This window comes from Podarcis gaigeae, assembly GCF_964106915.1.
Source record: "Podarcis gaigeae genome assembly, chromosome: 14".
In the NCBI taxonomy this organism is placed as follows: Eukaryota; Metazoa; Chordata; class Lepidosauria; order Squamata; family Lacertidae; genus Podarcis; species Podarcis gaigeae.
Genome location: NC_139690.1, coordinates 36494121 through 36510907, shown reverse-complemented (window position 1 = coordinate 36510907; position 16787 = coordinate 36494121). Strand labels below are relative to the sequence as shown.

At 46.0% G+C, this 16787-nt stretch overlaps 1 protein-coding gene across 2 annotated transcripts in view; it reads left to right on the top strand.

The window, feature by feature from the left end:
• The window catches only part of ABCA3 (ATP binding cassette subfamily A member 3), a 74100-nt gene continuing 57313 nt past the window's right edge, over positions 1 to 16787 (top strand). Inside the window, exon 1 of one of the 2 annotated variants that reach the window (XM_083711063.1) lies at positions 1 to 143. The gene's annotated coding sequence lies outside the window, so the exon portion shown is untranslated. Of the gene's footprint in view, positions 144 to 4496; positions 4722 to 16787 lie in introns of those variants that run through there. The other variant, XM_083711064.1, reaches the window with a different exon arrangement.

Genomic DNA, 16787 nt, shown 5'->3' with positions numbered 1-16787 from the left:
GGCGCCCGGGCGCATCAGCTGGCAACGAGCGGCCGCCTCCCCGGCCTGAGCCAACGGAGCCAGGATGGCAACGGTGCCGGCAGCGTCCGGAGCCGGTAAAGGGGAGTCGTCGCCTGCGGGACCCCGAGAGCTGTGCTGAGAAGGTAAGGGGCGCCGGCGCACCACCCGCCTCGTCCGCCTTTCCTCCCGACGGCTCTCCAGCCGGCGGTGCAGCCTCCCCCGGCGTCCCAGGCGCAGTCACTCCCGGGCGGCCTGCCTTGCTTAGATAACCTTGCCCGGCCTCGATCCCACCTGCTTCTTCCTTTCCTTTGCTTGTGTGTGCGCGCCCCCTCACCGGGTTTTGCAGCTGCTGTGATTTTCCCTTTGTTCTGCTGTTATATGTTTGTGTGTGTGTGTGGCTTTTGTAATACGCTGGTCCCGAAAGCTCTTGAATTCCCATAAAGAGGAATTCGCCTTTTCACTCTCTCCATCCAGGACTGAGGCTGTGTGCTGTATATCAAAAGGAAAGCCCCCTCCCCTTCCCCGCACTTCTGCTCCCCCCTACCCGTTCTGAAAACCCACCTTGCGTTGCCAGCATACAAAGGGCTTCCCAAAATGCTCTTCCTCTTTGCCTCCCTCCTTTCCCCTAGGTAATTTGCTTGTTTCCTGCCTGCCCGCCCTCCTACGAGACATCTCAATTTCCGTGGAGCACCGCTTTCCTCCTCTGTGCTTTGTTCGTGTTTCCTCCTGCTGCCCAGAAATCCCACCCCCCCGGTGCATTGAGGGGCTGCAAAGGTGGTCGTCGGCGTGCAAGTTCTCCCCTCTCCCCCTCCCCCACCGGCGCCCTCGCTTTCAAAGAGAGAGGGGTGTATGTTCTAAGCAGCGCATGAATCATGCACCCTTCCCTATGACGTCACACCCTCCTCTGCTCGTGAGAACCTCATCCAGGGATGGGGTGTCGACCCAGTTCCTTGCTACCCAGGTAGGACCTTGGGGGAATTGGCTTTAGCCTCCCTCTGTCTAGATTCAGGTAGGATGGTGGGGCCTGCTTTGCTCTGACACAAAGGCAGGGGGAAGCCAGAGGGCCTGTCAAGCCGGCTGGAGCTCCTCCTACAGGTGAATCTGCTCCGGCTGTTGGGGCTGGGGCTGGCCTGTGCCAGAGGGCTAAAGACTTTGGCTTGGATTGTAAACAAAGCAGTTCCCCGACTTGCAGTTCAGGCTGGTGCATATGGGCAAGTGGGGCAGTGTCCCAGCAGCCTCACTGTGCTCTCAGCCAGCCTCTGCCTGTCTGCCTTCGTCCTTGCCACAGGGCCAGGGGTAGCACTAGGTGTCAGCTTCCTCTCCTTTTGGCTTTCTTACTCCTTTTTTCTCTTTTTAAAACCATTTGATAGTTATTAACAACAATGAACAAAGCTACTCTGGGGTGGGGGTGGCTGCAAGGATCAAACCATAATATCCTGTAAGAAAACATGACTTAATATAAAATTACAACATTTCCTGCCAGAAAATCAAAACCTCCTTGAATTTGCATTCATGGGAATTATTTTATTGACAATATTTGTACAGGGCAACCAGTTTCCCCAGAATTTATTTATATGTTCACTTGCAGTTCTTAGATATGAGGTTACTGTTGCCATTACAGCCAAATCCCAAACTTTCTTTAAAGCTGTTCTTTCCAAGAAGGGAGTAATGCAACTTTCGAGTTTTGAGCCATTAACATCTTTGCAGCTGGTAACAGATAAGATGTGAGTTCCTTAGTTCAGCAATATCAATACTAACTCAAAGGGAATTATTCCTCTTTATTGCACTTTCTCCCTCTCCAGTCCCACCACTTCACCACTGAAAGTAGCTCTGCTGAGGAAGAATATAATATTTTGAATAGAGGTATAATTCCAGTTCTGTGTTTGATGTTTGTTTTGGGTGGGAGGAGAATATCACTTCTGTAAGGAAGAAGGATTCTCCGGGAGGTGGAGTAGCTGGGCTATATAAGGTACGTGCTGGAGAAGTTTTATTCAGGACCATAACACTTGTGGAGAAGGACCATCGCTCATCCCTGGCAGCTTCCATTAAAAAAGATGTCACAACAGCAGTTGATGAGAAGGACTCTTCTCTGCCTGGGAGCTGCTAGACAGATTTGACAGTCCTTGGACAAATAGTCTGAGCTGCTATGAAGAGCTTCCTGTGTCCCTAGAGTTCTGCCTGGACCCTGGCATCTGCTCTTAAGGTCAGGTGGTTGGCCACAGTGGCTGCTTCCAGATGGGAGCGGTTGGGTGTCGTAATGGCAACAGAGTGAGAGGAATAGACTGGGTCACAGTGTCCATCTAGCTCACTATCCTCCCTGGCAGCAGTTCTCCATCTCTGGCAGAGATTTTCCACAACTTGACTGCAGGCCAGGTGCAGCCCTATTGGCCTCTCTGTCTAGTCCACTGGCCTTTTTAAACTTAGGTAACTACCAGGATTTGAACCTGGGACTTCCTGCATGCAACATAAGTTCTCTACCACTGAGCTATGGTCTTTGGGGGTGGGGTGGCAAGGTTCAGTGGTAGAGCATTTGCTTTGCATGCAGACAGTCCCAGGTTCAATCCCTGGCATCTCCAAATAGGGCAGGGAATGTTCCCTGCCTGAAACCCTGGAGAGTTGCTGCCAGTCAGTGCAGACAGTACTAAGCTAGATGGACCAATGGTCTGACTCTGTATACAGCTTTCTACCTTCCTTTCTCCAGGTCTTTCTGTTCAGATCTTTCAGCAGGAGCATAACTATTCTTTATTCCAACTAGACTTGTGTAGGAGAAGTTTCTTGGGGAAATGGGTTCTATGTTTCCTGACCATATTCTTGTGCAACTTCCACTCATTTCAGTGGGGATTTGCAAAGCAGAACTTCCAAGTGGATCAGCTCCTGTGTTAGCAGGAAATGTAGTCTTTTTCTTCTTCTTTTTGCACTTTGGGCCCTGGAATGTTTTGTGCTGGTTGCCTCCATATCTATAATGCTAGGGCTCAGTTCACATTAGTGAATGACTCTGAAGAGCCTATGAAAAGCTCTTTTCTCACTGCTGAGTAACCAAAGCCTGCCCCCATTCATTGGAGATAATAGGCAGGGAGTCTGAGGGTGAAATTTCTAGACAGTTTTGAATTTCCATCGGTTTCCCTGTTTGGAAACCAACCATGATTCTTACCTGGTTGTAGGTTTGGTGACAATGGTGTTTTTGGTCCCCACCAGCATTTATTAGCTTCAAAGGAAACACATATGTGTCAGGAATGGGGAATTGGTGGCCTTCCAGATGTTGTTTCTGCAACTCCCTTCATCTCAGGCCAGGACAGCCAATGGCCCTGTGTATATGTGTATATGTCTGTCTGTCTGTCTATCTACCCATATGAACTTTGCTCCAGTCTGGTAATATTAGTTTGCACTTTGTCTCTCTTTATTTGAGTTTAAAATTCTAGACTGGAATAGCAGAGGTTATTGCAGAAAGTCCACCCCCACCCGCCCGGCCCAGAGATCGGCTTATCTACCTTGTTTGTCTCCTGATGCAAACAGAGAAAAGCTCTCTGTTTACAAAATAGTTCCAAGCCCTTGAGAGTCTGAGAACAAGGAGGGCATCAAAAGTAATTGTGTGTTTTTTTAAAAAAATTAATTCCTCTTTTTTGAATTTCAGGTGATATAGTTTCCATTCTCTCAGATTCATATAGAGATTTTGATTTCTGCCTATCTCTGTGGACTTTTGCAATAGAGCAGATCCATACCATACATTTAATGCACATAGGCTTCCCCAAGGAATCCTGGGGACTTTAGTTTCACCCTCACAGAGCTACAGTCCCCAGCAGCCCTAACAAACTACAATTCCCAGAATTCTTTGGAGGAAGACCATGTGCTCCTAGTTTGTAGTGTAGATTGATTTGGATGTATGTGAGGGGGTTGTGCTTGATGGATTGTAGCCCTACTGAGCTCTATGGATCCAGGCTCCAGGTCAGGCGCCTCTGTGAGCTTAGCAAATGGGGTGGGGTGGAGAATGGATTGGCACACCCTGAAGTCTTCAGGTTGAGGAGACCCATCCCCAGAGAGCCAACACTCTGTCGCTGGGTTCAGTGGCTTGCACAACTGAATAAACACTCCGGGAAATGTGAAGAGGGCGTTGATGAAAGGATCAATATTTTAATAGCTAGAAAATTGGGCTCTTAAGAGGGAACAAGTCCCTTGGGAATAAAAGAGAGCTTTTGTCAGGAGAGGAAGGTGGAACGTGGTGTTTAACTAAAGGTAACGTTGGGCCTCCTCCTTGTGGGATTCATTAGGATGCAATAGGTCTCTGAATGAGGTCACTGTCTCTCATACACAATGCCCTCTGAAATGTCAAGTGTCTTATGCCATCTGCACTCTTCCAAGCTCTTCCACACAGCCTTGGTTTCGTAATTTCCAATAAAACCCATCTCAAATGTGCCGCCTGGTCTGGTGCCGTGGTTTGCATTGGCGCTTATCATCACCACCATCTCCTCCTCCTCCTCCTCCGGCACAATTTCCCTTTTGCCTTTTTACTGCAGGTTACTCCAGGGCGAGTTATCTTGATACTGCAGTGCACAGTAGTTGGGGGAGGAGGAAATGTAGATTTCTGCAGTTTTACTTTGGAGTTCCGTCTGCTGCAAAAGCTCTTTCCTTGCGAGCAAGCTAGGCATGCAAAAGTGCAGGGAATAGAAGACTTCAAAGCCACTGGAATTCAAAGCATCCCAGGGAGACCACAGAGAATTTTCCAGGTTGGTACTACAAATTGAAATAATAGGTCAGGAAATACTCATTTTGTAAAGAAGCTGTGCAAGGCAGTTAACCATTTTTTAAAAAATATATAAAAAAGCAAAATAAATCAGTTCCAACAACACTATAAAACAATTTCCAGAGAAGTAGCCATGCCAGTACGTGTAGCAAAAGCAACTAAAGAGTCTTGTGATGCTTTATTGACAAATTCATTATGGCGTTAGTGAAGGGTCATTAACCTTTTTGGGCATGCTTGCAAACTGGTGAAGCTGTTGTGAGCACACCACCCACCAGGGAATGCCTCTCTGGGTATATGTGTGCTTTCAGGCACCACACTGGCAACCCCTGGCATAAGCATTCATTAACTCAAGTCTAGCTCAGGTGCTTCTCTACCAGGCATTTAATGCAGAATTGCCGTGCTTTGTCCACTCGTGTCTTAACTTCCCAGTGGTTCTTCCAACTTTTCTTAGACTGCAGAAAGTCAACCCCCACCTCACCCCCACGCTGAAGAATTGAAGGATAATTCAATCTCCACAGATGTGGATGCCTTCAGCTCTATTTTTCTGTTGTTTTGTTTTAAGGGTGGGGTTTTGGTATGGGCAGGGACATATTGGGAAAGGGAAACTTGATATGGGCAGGGACATACTGGAAAAGTTAATCTATCACCACGCAGCCCACATTCCTTGTAACACCTCCGGTGGGTAACATGTTACGACATTTAAATCATCATTTAATTTAATAGTTGGTAATTGATCTTATCATTATAATTATCACTAAAACGCTTTTCCACTTTGGGTGTATGTATGTATATATATATTGATGTCATGGGACGTTGTGGTGAAGGACAAGTAAGAAATTGAATAAATTCTTTGTCCAGGCCACTTCTGGATACAGGGGCCACAACATGAGAGGCATTTCAGCAGAGACTGGTTAGCCATTTCCCAGGGGTAGTGCAGTTGTACCATACCCTCCATTAAGATTGTGTGCAGGTAGCTTTCAGCTAGATGACCCCCAGAATCACTTCCAACTCAAATGCGATCATCAGCACTCTGAATTCCACCTGGGAGCACATGGTAGATCTCTTAATGCTGATAAAACAAGCTGCTGCTTCTTTTTTTAATATAATGGGTCCCTGTCAGTAATCTGACTGCCATATTCTGAACCAGCTGACATCTCCAGATGCTGTTTGGGTATTTGCTGAAAGCATCATTCTGATATTCTGAAAAAGAAATGAGCCAGTGATGAGCAGCGAACTGAATGTAAGGTCAAACCTGATTGCTGGGTTGTCTGCCCTCTGCCCCCCAGCTGTCTAGACCTGAGTTACATCCTTTAAAAATGCAGCGGTTGTGCTTGATGTCTTGTTTTGGAAATTATAGTATGCAGAGTGATAGATACTATTTTCCCTTACATACTACTAGTGGAAAGCACCTGGTGTGGCTCAGAAAGTGTCATTTGCTAGTTTCTAGGGCTGTGCACACCTGACTTAGGGTCCCGATCTGGAGCCATGGACTGGCCCAATCTGCATCTGGGTCAAATAATTATTGGGGGAGGGATGTTGTTTAATTAGGGTTTTTAAAAAACCCCATATGGAGGGTCTACCAGTTTCCAAACAAAGACAGAAAACAGTTTCTCCACCGGGGAACCTCATTGCCAAACGGGGCAACAATATCTAAATGCATAGAGAATGGATGGACAGAGAGACAGGCAGGCAAGCCACTTTCCAAAATACGTAATACTTAGGACCAATGGATGTGGAATATTCTTTCAGGGTATGTTCACAGCAGAGAGAGACTCAGAGATGGGATGGAGCATACCTATGGGTGAGCACATGATCACGAGTGATGCAAGTCTGGAAACAGAATGATCTGCTCCTCCCTAGCAATAACATATTTAATACACCATGCCATTTGGTCCTGAGTGGCAAGCTCTTCGGTGTGAATTCCTGAACAGCACATTTGATTCTGCAAGAGTTGTGACATTGATTCCAGCCACGTGGATGGGTCCTTTGAACATGTAGGAAGCTGTCTTATACTGAGTTAGACTATTGGTCCATCTAGCTCAGTATTGTCTACACTGACTGGCAGTGGCTGTCCAGGGGTTCAGGCATGGGACATTCTTCCAGCCCTACCTAGAGATGCCAGGAATTGAGCCTGAGACCTTCTGCATGTGAAGCAGCTGTTCTGCCCCTGAACTATGGGCCTTCCCTACTGTAACATCAGTGATAGGTGATCTTGCCAGTAATAGGCAGGCTGAGGATATTCTTTTAAAAAGATCCTGGAAAACACCAGCAAATATGTCTGGGATATTTCAGCAAGTTGTTACAGGTTTCCCTTAAGATCTCCTTCGCATTGGCCTTAGAACACCTCACCTACTTCTCTGCGCGACTGACAATTTTAATCTCTTCCTCCTGCTGTCAGGAGATTTCCAGATACTACTTTTGGAGTGGCAATTATTCATTTGCTGTCCCTTTTAAACCACAGCTTGTGTGCGTGTGTTTGAGAGAGAGTGAGTGTGTGTGTGTTTTAGAGGTATGTCATTGGATAATAAGAGTGTTCAGGAGAACATTTTATTTCTTCCTGGATCTGTTCCCAATTTTATTCATAATGCAAGAGCGTAAGTTATACCAGACCTAGTGAATGCCTTCAGCGAATGGAGGAAGATGTACAACTTATTTGTTGATAAACCCCTGAGATAAATCCCTATTCACAATCAAGCAGGACGTAAATCTTATTAATTGAATACATAATTTTGATTTCCTTTTCTTTAGCCTGCCTGCCAGTCCCTGTGTACATGCAGTTATCACTCTTACTTTTCCGAGTTGCTGCACCAATGTCAAAATCTGGCTCAGAACCCATCTGCACCTACAGATTCACAATGCTAACATACTGCTTTAAACAGTCATGGCTTCCCCCAAAGAATCCTGGGAGCTCTGATTTGTTTTAAGGGTTCTGAGAGTTGTTGAGAGAAACATACACACCCCTTATTTCCCTCAAAAGAGCTATAGTCTGCAGGGTTCCCTAGAAAGAGGGGCTGGTTGTTAAACCCCCTCTGGAAATTGTAGCTCTGGGAGGGAAATAGAGGTCTCCTAGCAACTCTCAGCACCTTTAACATTTTGGAAACCCCTGTACAGTGGTACCTCAGGTTACAGATGCTTCAGGTTACAGACTCCGCTAACCCAGAAATAGTACCTTGGGTTAAGAACTTTGCTTCAGGATGAGAACAGAAATCGCGGGGGGGGGGGGCAACAGCAGCAGGAGGCCCCATTAGCTAAAGTGGTGCTTCAGGTTAAGAACAGTTTCAGGTTAAGTACGAACCTCCAGAACGAATTAAGTACTTAACCCGAGGTACCACTGTAATGCCGAGCGTCTCCAACAGTAACCACACTGTGCCACTTTCTATTTAGCTACATCTTCTTCCTCTTTTCTCACGTGGGCACTGGGAGTGCTTTCATTGCTTCTCACTCTGCTGGATCAGGCCAAAGGTCCTGTCTAGCCACAGCATCCTGTTTTCACAGTGGACCATCAGCTGCGCCAATGGAGAGCCTGCAAACAAGACAGCAAGAGCTCTCTCACTTGTGACTATCCTCGTGTTTCCTCTCAGGAGCGCAAAGCAGTACATGTGGTTCCAGGCCTGTGCAGAGAAGGCAGGGGCAGCTGGGTACACTTGTCCCGGACCTCAAAGGGGAAAAGCTAGCTGGGTGCCCCCGCCAGGGGCCTGCTGGACTTACAATGTCAGGCCAAGAATTAGATTCCCTCCTGGGGCCTCAAACAAGCTCTGCACAGGCCTGCGTGGTTTTCCCATTTAATCATTACAACAGCCCTGTGAGGTAGGCTAGGCTGAGAGGCAGTGACTGGTCCAGGGTTCATGGCTGAGTGGGAATTGATTCTGGATCAGTTTGCAGTTCTTGCTGAACACATTCCTTGGAGCCACATTGTTTGAAAAGCCTATTCCCTTTACAGTTTTGTGAGTACAATGGTACCTTGGGTTACAGACGCTTCAGGTTACAGACACTTCAGGTTACAGACTCTGCTAACCCGGAAGAAGTAGTACCTTGGGTTAAGAGCTTTGCTTCAGGATGAGAACAGAAATCATGCAGCGGCGGCATGGCAGCAGTGGGAGGCCCCATTAGCTAAAGTGGTACCTCAGGTTAAGAACAGTTTCAAGTTAAGAATGGACCTCCGGAATGAATTAAGTTCTTAACCAGAGGTACTACTGTAATTATGTAGTGTGCTGTGTGACTCTGTGGCGCTGTGGGTAAAACCTCAGCGCCTAGGACTTGCCGATCGTATGGTCAGCGGTTCGAATCCCCACGGCAGGGTGTGCTCCCGTCGTTCGGTCCCAGCGCCTGCCAACCTAGCAGTTCGAAAGCACCCTCGGGTACAAGTAGATAAATAGGGACCGCTTACCAGCAGGAAGGTAAATGGCATTCCGTGTGCTGCGCTGGCTCGCCAGATGCAGCTTGTCACGCTGGCCACGTGACCCGGAAGTGTCTGCGGACAGCCCTGGCTCCCGGCCTATAGAGTGAGATGAGCGCACAACCCTAGAGTCTGGCAAGACTGGCCCATACGGGCAGGGGTACCTTTACCTTTTTTAAAGATGGAAACTGATTTTATTTTCCCCTGAGAGGGAGGGATTGATCTCATCTTATCTTTGTTGACAGGTTATATGCAGGTTTCTGTCATGCTCCAGAAATGTACAAAACCTGTTTGACCAGCAGGACAGAAAGAAATTGTGTCCTTAGTGGAAAATTCTGTCTGTCCATCCGTTCATTGCTGTTGCTTATCTCCAGTGTAATGGATCTTGATGATGGAGTGTTATGCTAGCAAAACCAACTCTGCTGGGGAGAGTTCACACAAAGCTGGCTAAAGAGCTATCTCTGAACCAAAGGTCCTCCTGTTGCTTTTTATTCATGCCACATACCAAAGCATGCAAGCTAAGCCTTGGATGGAGAGAACCTGTGGCTCTCCATATATTTTGGGGAAGTGCAACTCCTATCATCTGTGACCGGTGCCCACATTGTCTGGGGCTGATGGGAGTTGGAGTCAAACAAAATCTAGAGCACCACATCCTTGATCTAGAGCTTTGGTCTCTGTAAACAAATGGATGTAAAAAGATTCCAGATCTTAAGTCTCTCTCTTTGGCAGATGTTGTGACTGTTCATCTTTGCTTAGATCTGGGGCGTTAACAGTCTCTGTCCCACACATTGTAATCATATAACCAATTGATCACTGTGGTCTGCAGACGAGGGCTTCCTGCAGATGCCATCTTATCAGGACGTCTGCTCCACACAATGTAGCAGGACCATTAGTGTTGCAGTACCTGCCCTTGGAAAATTAGAGGCATGGAATTTTTCAGCAAATACTGAAGGCATTCAACAAGCCTTTTAAGTTGAGATCTTTCCAAGACTGTCTATATATTGGAATTGTTTTAAAGTCTATCTCCTGCTGTTTGCTGCCTGGGGCTCCTTTTGGGAGGAAGGGCCGGATATAAATTTAATACAGAAATAAATGATTTGGTGATAAGGGACAAACTGCCCCTGTTTTTAACCATATTATTGTTAAGAGAGCCGGATGAGAGAGCTGGAGAGGGTGCAGGAGCCTGTACCTTTCCTAAGAACTTGGCTCTTTAGGCAGAAGGGGAAGTGTGTCACTACAGGGTTTGTTGCCGAAGACCAGAGAGGAAGTCTCTAGCAAACCCAGGGGAAATTGACTCTCTGACTCTTATGTGGCAACCGCATGGCTCTTGACTCTCCCAAGCAGATGTGTTCTTAAAAGCAGAACAAAGAATCCCTGTTTTCCTTCTGTTCCAGAGATCTTGAGTACAATGTGTACTAACTTGTTGAAATTCCCCAGACATAAGTGATGTCCCTCCCATCATATTTGCTGGTGTTTTCAAGGGTCCCCCTGTAAAAGAATGTTTCTACCTCTTCAGCCTCCTTGCTGGTGGTGGTGGCGGCAAGCTCATCTTACGCTGGTGTCCCAATGCAGAAGGCCCAAAGCTCTGAGTAAGAGACCTGCTTTGAGGGTTCTTCAGCAATCAAGTGGTGTATAAATTCTGTTAAATGAATGAATGCAGAAAGTCCTGGGTTCAGTCCCTGGCATCTCCAAGGAAGAGAAAGAAACCCAGAAGGGCTGCTGCCAGTCAGTGTGGATGGTACTAAGCCATGTGAGCCCAATGGTCTAGACTCATTGTAAGGGCAGCTTTCTATGCTTGCACTGACCTCTCTTATCTGTGCCACATTAAATGCTCTATCTGTACCCTGTTAAATGCTCAAGGCCCGTGGGACCAAAAGGGGGAGGGAGCAAAATAACCCACGGTACACAAGTGTTGCTAAATGACTCCATTATTTTCTCCTTGATGGCTCTTGTGAGAGGCTATCTGGCCTCAGGGTTGCCTTTGCCTTCCCAACCCCTAAAACTTGACAGGAAGTGGTCCTGATGCTGCTAAAACAGGCAGAGATGAGGTTCCTATGATGCAAGGCTGTCTGGTGTAACCGTTCAGGTCAGAATCCCAGCTTCTCCAGACCTTACGGCTGCATCAAAGTGAACTGAAACGCTGCCTTTTTTGCAGCCCCAGTTTCTATGGAAACGGTGCATCAGAAGAGCGAAGAACGTGGCAGGGGCTTTAAAGGAACCTCTTGTCTCTCCACAAGCTGCTTTTGAACTTGCTTGCCCTCCTTGCAATGCGATAGCTTGGCAGCAGAGCTCATCTGTAGGCAGCCATGTGGCTGGGAACTCATATTTTGTGTTTTAATGTATTTTTATTGATTTTCAAGATAAGACTACAGATATGAAGAAGAAAAGGCATATAACCAAATGTTGGTGTAGCTGAGGATCTAATGCATTATTGTTATATATAATAAATGTTCTCTCTCTTTTAAAAAGCTATTGTTTTGACTCAGCTGCACAGGTAACAGAGAGGAAGTGGGACAGCCATCAAAAGTCTGTAGGCATAATCTATCATGTTCACACAGACTTGGCTATTTCTGGCTAAGAGATGTACATATTTTGATCCATGGTAGATTGAATGAAGTCCTTGCAGCTTTGCTTTACCCTGTTTCAGTCTGAATGCTATCTTTTCCAAGATTGCTATATAGATCAAATGCTGTGTAGAGAAATGGTCTAATTCCTTTCAGGGAACACATCTTTTGTGATTTATTTCTAGCGCAGAATAATACAGTGCTGTATGTCCTTATGGCAGCCTTTGGATTTCTAGCTATTGCATCAGTGTGTTACTGATGCTGAGAGAAAGCAGAGCTTACACATAATGTGGAGAGGCAAAGGTGAGTCCAGAGGATGGCTATGAAGGGCTAAGGAGAGGTGAACTATTCAACATGTGCAGTGCACATGTGTCTCATTCCTAGTGGTGCTGTCAGGTCAGGACTTTGTGTCCTAATCCACAGGGGTTCCCACCACTGTAGTTAAGTGATGGCCCAAGCAAAGGGAGGCCAGTCATTCCCAGGGGGCAAGACAAGGCAAGATCAGAACCTTGGAGAGGGATCATGGTATGGGTTTCAGGACCACAGCCGGAGAGTCTGCAGTTGAGACATAAAGTAGATGTTGTCTCAGCAATGTCCTGTAATAACTTGCAGATCTTTATCACATGATTGGGTATTCAATTGCTAGAAGCCCCAGCTTACTTCATGAATATTGAATACTTGGTCAGTTAAAGGGGCAGTACTTTTCCCTACAACTGCTGGATCAGTAATGAGAATCTAGTGGCAGAGGGGTCTCATTGGGGAAGAAGATAAGGGCTTCAGGATCCCCCACAAGGGACAGACCAGGGAGTGCGCATCCATCTCCTCTTTAGGGCTGACAGAAATGGAAGACTTTGCCCATGAGAATTCCTGGTCAGGCGGCTATGGAACTCTGCAACAGAAGGTCAAGTTTCATTCAGCATAATGAGCCTACCCAAATGTGAAATTGTACACATTACTTAAAAACATAACTATGTTTGGCAAGTAAGCTGTATATAAATCAATAAATAACAATACCATCTAAAGAAGCAGGGAGTCTAAAATTACCTAGCTGCAGCACTGCTCTTTTCTCTAGCCTGATCTGTCCCCACTGTCCCAGCTGGTGGGTCCATAACTCAGTAGTTGCCCAGGTTTCGACACATGGCATTTTTGGTTAAAGCAAGTGTGGGGAATCTCAAGCCCAGGTCCCAAATGCAGCCCTCCAAATTTCAGCCCTCTGGACCCTCACAGCCTCCACTCCTCACCAGTCCTTCTTTGAGCCTTTTGACTGGCTGGAGTGCATTTCTGAATTGCAATAATGCCTCTTGCTTGTTTGGATAGTGATTGGAGAGGTTTGTGTCTGTGTATGGCTGTGTAGAAACCTCTGACTACATGCAGAGATGCATTACATACCCACAACAGCAGCACCTGAGCATGACTGCTTTTATTCTAAAAGGCAAGTTTCTAGTCCTCAGTCCTGCAAAGGTTAGCTTGATGAAGAGACCTGCATGGGTGGTTCTCATTAAAATCTTAGGTGAGCTGCATAGGAAAGGATTCTAGCTATTAATACTGAGGGTTTTACATATCTCTTAACCTCTCCTTGTTATTAGCAGAACCGATTATTTATGCAGAATAAACTTATGCATGTTCATGTGCATAATGAATCAAGGTAACGGAACTCAGGGCATAATCGAGGTTGCTTTCTTATGCATGTCTTTTGAGCCTCAGGGCTTAGTAGATGCGATGTTAATTGTGTGAATTCCATTAATGTGCAGAGGTTATGGGGGATGGGAGGAGCAGAATCGGAACCATGGAGGAGGGAGAGTCTATTCCTTCCACCCTGTGCCACAGTCCTGGTAAAAATGGCATCCCTCTTTGCACTGAGAGGAAACCTCTGTTGTGGAAATCTTGCTTATTTGACTCCTGTTGTCCCCAGGGGTGGAGCTGTTCTTGTGATTCTACAACCTGGGTGCTGCCACAGAAAAGGCTCTTTTGTGCATGGATAGCTGCTCTTTCTGCCTTTGCTTCTTTGCCATGGGAATCTCTTCATAGATCAAATCAATTCAGGCTGCAAAGACCTGCAAAGTGTTGTTGTCTTTTGAAGTGGGTGGATTTGTCCATCTCAGTTTCTCATTTTTCCAATCTTAAGTAGAGTTTTCTACATTTCCACATTGGTTTGCAGTATAAAATAAAGTCCTTATGAAATTTCACCAGCATTATAGTATTAATTTATACACACACAGACACATTTTTTTTTTGCAAACCAGTTTTTCCTACTGTAATGCTTTTTAGTATGTTACTTTCACAGATATATGCATTTTTATGCACTCTTTACTCCCATTCTGTGCATATTTGTACACTTTACTTAGCTGGAGAGCTGCATTATAAAATTCAGGTAAGTGCAAATTTCAAAGAATGTCTGTGTTTCAGCTAGCGTGTTATTTCAGGAAGTGAAAATTAAATAGGTTCACCTTTAAGTGCAAACCATTAAATTTCTTATCCCCTTCCTAATCATGTCTAAAACAGGGGATGGGATGCATTTTTGTGCATTCTGCTTTCAGCATTTGGATAAATGTGAATTTTAAAGGATGGCTGTGTTTCAGTTCGTGTTTTGTTTCAGCAAATCTGGATTCAGTAGGTTTGCCTTTAAATGCAAACTGAATCAAATTCCTCCTTCATCCCTTGTTGCCTCTGTAGCATCCTTGTCTCGCGAAAGATCAGAGATGGTGCTTTGTTAGCCTTTCATTGATTTGTCTGGTTTCCTTCGATGCCATAAGCGTGGGCCTCTGGTGGTTTGAGGCTTAAAGTGAGATTATGGTGGTTTTGTCTCTGGAAGCCCATCTCTTTGATGAGGGCATTTTTGGTTTTCAGACAAGGAAAAGGTAACATTAAGGCTTCTTGTCGGTTCATGGGTACCCGCTTAAATCAATAAGAGGAAAGCTGTCCTTTGTGTTGTGAAAGGAGGATAGCATAATTGTCTGATGTTGGGGGGGTGGGGTTGGGCAAGCTGCTATTCCTTTATTTCCCTTTAAGTTGACAACTTCTCTTCCTGCAACAAAGATGAGGCTATTTTGGTTTTGGGAAACAGGTAGAGAGGGGGAAATGCATGAGCGAGATAAAGGAGCTCTCTCACTCACTTTTTACAGCACCATTCCATTTCTTATGAGAACTCCAGAAATAGCTGTGCTGAGATCTAGAATACGGGTGGGGGGTTTCAGCCCCAGGGCCAAATGCAGCCCTCCAATCCTTTTTATCTGGTCCTTGGGAATCTCCTGAGGCCACACCTCCTCCTTAGCCACTCCCCTTTGTCCCAGGCCATACCTGTCCCAAGCCCTGCTTTGCCCTCCTTGTGTGTTCTTGCCTGGCTGGATTGCGTCCTTCCACTCTGATCATGCCTCTTGCTTCCCTGGTTAGAGGACAGAAAGGGATGTGTGTAGGAAGTAGCCTGCTGTACAGAAGCAGTATTTGTTGCTCTGCATATGTTTGCCTCTGGCCCCACCCACCACTGCCACGTAGCCCCTGGGTTGCCCAAAAGGGGATGTAGTCCTCAGGGTGATCAAAATTCCCCATCCCTGATCTGTAATGTTGGACTTAGTGCCGGTCTACTTGTTTAGAGAAATTGCATGGTATGGAAGTGAGAGCTGGACCATAAAGAAGGCTGATCGCCAAAGAACTGATGCTTTTGAATTATGGTGCTGGAGGAGACTCTTGAGAGTCCCATGGACTGCAAGAAGATCAAACCTATCCATTCTGAAGGAAATCAGTCCTGAGTGCTCACTGGAAGGACAGATTGAAGCTGAGGCTCCAATATTTTGGCCACCTCCTGAGAAGAGAAGACTCCCTGGAAAAGACCCTGATGTTGGGAAAGATGGAGGGCACAAGAAGAAGGAGACGACAGAGGGTGAGATGGTTGGATAGTGTCTTCGAAGCTACAAACATGAGTCTGACCAAACTGCGGGAGGCAGTGGAAGACAGAAGTGCCTGGCGTGCTCTGGTCCATGGGGTCATGAAGAGTCGGACACGACTAAACAGCTAAACAACAACAACAACAAAGTCCTCCCAAGACCAGACCATTTCAGATGGTTGGGGGTGCATGCTTTACTACTTTCCTGTAACCATGTTTTTAAAAAGAAAGAAAATAAATCCTTATTGAATGCTGAAAACAAAAGGCCAGGGGCTGGATCTTCTGTCCTGGGGATTTCCCCCTAAAAGGTAAAAACAGTCCCATGGCAAGGGGGAGTCAGAATGGGACTGTAACTTTTCCACCTTGATGCTGCTTATTTGCTCCACAAGGGGACAAAATCCTGTTTACTATAAAGGTAGCATTTGGCTCAGAAGGTGCTGTTGGGGAATTTCTGCATTTGGCGTTCCTTCAGGGTTCCACTTTATCCCTAAATCAGTGCCTGGAAGTGGCCATGGGCTGGGTAAGGGCCAATAAATTGAACAGAGGAACAAGACAGAGGAACTGTTATTTAGCCCTGCCCCATAAAGCCTTCAGAAGTTCAACCTTAAAAACTCTGGTGAATTTGCGAGGGATGTTGTCACTCAACAGCATGGCTCAAAGTGAGATGATAGTGAAACCAAACTAAATTATGTCTGCCTGAAAAGAAGTGGGATGATATCCTCATCCCACCTCAATCATGAAAATTAACCACTGGATTGACTTCAAAATGGCCGCCCCTTGAACTCTCCCTTCATATCAGCCAAATCTGCATCAGAAGGTGCTTTAGGGCAGGCCTCACATCCCTTCCTGGCCTTGAGATCTTGAGCATCATCTTCATGGTATTCCCTTCTTAAAAAATAGTTTCTTTTTATTGCTCTTTTAGTTTTTCTATCCCTTTGTGTTGGTGAAAAAATAATGTGGGGAGGGTGAAGCTTGCCTCTGGCATACCTCAGGGGACTGTATCAGTTTCCGACTGGTTAATGACCTGCAAACCCAGCAAAGTCCTTAGGATTTATAACCCCTTAAGTACTTGTTACGCAAGAGCCTTAGAATTATATTCTGGGAAAATAAACACTGTACTCAACCCACAGTATGCTGAAACATAACAGCTGCGAAATAGAAAAATTATTTACCCCAAATGTCTTCAGGAAGATTATGGAAGTCGTTGTG